Genomic DNA, 1,992 nt, shown 5'->3' with positions numbered 1-1,992 from the left:
TTTCACCAAAAACTTTTTGAACAAGATAGTGCACATTTACTGGTTCGACTTCCTTATCCGTATCATGTTTCTTTGCTTCTGGAATAGCATTGATTGTCAGGCACTCTGTCGGTTGTTACTGATTATGCGGAGTACCAGAAACCTATGTCAAACATACCTATTGATTAGAAGACATCCTGATTCCAGAAATAGTCCAATGTAAAAGAAATCAAAGAAATATATGAAGTTGTTAAATCATGGTCACTGTAGCATTTCAATATTTATCACTTGCTTTTATTGATATTTTGGGGATGGGGGAGGAGCGTTCCTGTCTGTTGCTTATCCTGACTCTTTTCCGGTCTTGCATCTGCTCATTTACTTCTCTTTACGCTGTTCGTGCCATGTTCTAATTTTTGACCTTGTGCTTTTACTCACTGTACACATTTGTCCTCAGCAACCTCAAACATTGACGTTAGCCATCACTGCTATATAGCTGACTTTCAGACGTGTATTTGACCTTGTCATTGAGCTCCGTTTACCTTCAGTGTCTCATGGAGTCCTCGGTTTCCTCCCCTAAATCCACTCAGCCCTAACAGTTTCTCCTGCACTGTGTTGGTTCATGTATTGCTAGTGACCCTTGGCCAGGAATGCCTGAGGCACTTGCCTGGCCCCCGGATTACTTGTACTAAGCCATTTTCCCTGACCGGAATTGTGGCTGGACCCGACCTTGTGGTTATTACTATGATTGCAAGATGCACTTCAGCACAAAACATCAGGGTACTTAGAGGAACAAGATTTATATATAACTCCCAGGTCCTGGAGGGTACAGTGCACACCCGAGTGCCACACGCTGAGGTGGTGGGGACTAGGGGAGAAGGAGAGCAAGAAATCCTGGAGTCTGCCTTGATGAGGGTCTGAGGGTGGGGTGTCTAGGGTTTGGAGGTTCATTCTTTATTGGCTAATTTAAAGCCGAAGGGTGGGAGTTAGAGCACCAGAAGGGAGAATGGGAGGTCACTCAGATGGTTAGTCGTGTAGGGTTACTGTGGGTTTTCTGGAAGGGGGACCTTCGTGGGTAGGGGCAGCTGAATTCCTTATCCTGTTGGTTTGCTAGTTATTGTGTTGTATAATTCGCGCTGTGTTTCTTCAAGATGGGTGCTTCAGAAATGCCTTGGCAACCAAACATTTAATGTCAGGCATTCACAGTATATCCTTAGAAATCCTAGTTTCTGACTTGAGACTCAATTCTGCCCTCTTCATTCTGTTAGTTTTAAAGAACTTAAACCAGTTTTTCTTCTCAATAATTATATTAGTGATTTATTGCTGTTTAACAGATTGTCTAAAAACTGAAGTAGCTTAAAATAAGTGCTTATTTTTTCATTTGGTTTATGAAGGTCAGAAATCTGGGACTGGCTCAACGGGCTGAGTGGCTTCTACAAGTTGCCGTCAAATGAAGGGTCACCGAGCCTGGGGATCCACTTCCAAACTCACCGTGTGTTTGTTGGCAAGTGTCCGCTCCTTGCCACTTCCATAGGGCAGTTCTCCCAACATGGCAACTGGCTCTCTGAAGAGAAAGAGACAGGGAGGGACGAAGAGGCCCTGCTGTCGTTCAGAACAGTCTCAAAAGTGACATGCCATCTCTTTTGTCCCATTCCTTTTATCACGGAGATCAGCCGGGTGCAGTGTGAGAGGGGACTACAGACGATGTGAACGCCAAGAGATGGGAAGGACAGGAACCATCCTGGAGGCTAGCTCCCCGAATCGTTTTTTTTTTATTTTTCCTTTTCTTCTCTGTCACCCTGGGTCAGAGCCAAAGTACTTGTGGTTTTGGAGTTTTTTGTGGTACCAGCCATGTAGCCGGCTCCTGTTGCGTCTTCTGAGATGACTTTCCCATAGACCCCATTTTAATTAATATTGTTGTTCCTGTGCTTTAGCATTTCACTTCTTATTGACTACATAATCAATTATTTTGGACTTAGCTTGTGCTCAGAGCCTTATATAGGCATTAATTCATTT

This window comes from Suricata suricatta, chromosome 3, assembly GCF_006229205.1.
Source record: "Suricata suricatta isolate VVHF042 chromosome 3, meerkat_22Aug2017_6uvM2_HiC, whole genome shotgun sequence".
Taxonomy (NCBI): domain Eukaryota; kingdom Metazoa; phylum Chordata; class Mammalia; order Carnivora; family Herpestidae; genus Suricata; species Suricata suricatta.
Note: the sequence above shows the minus strand (reverse complement) of the source record.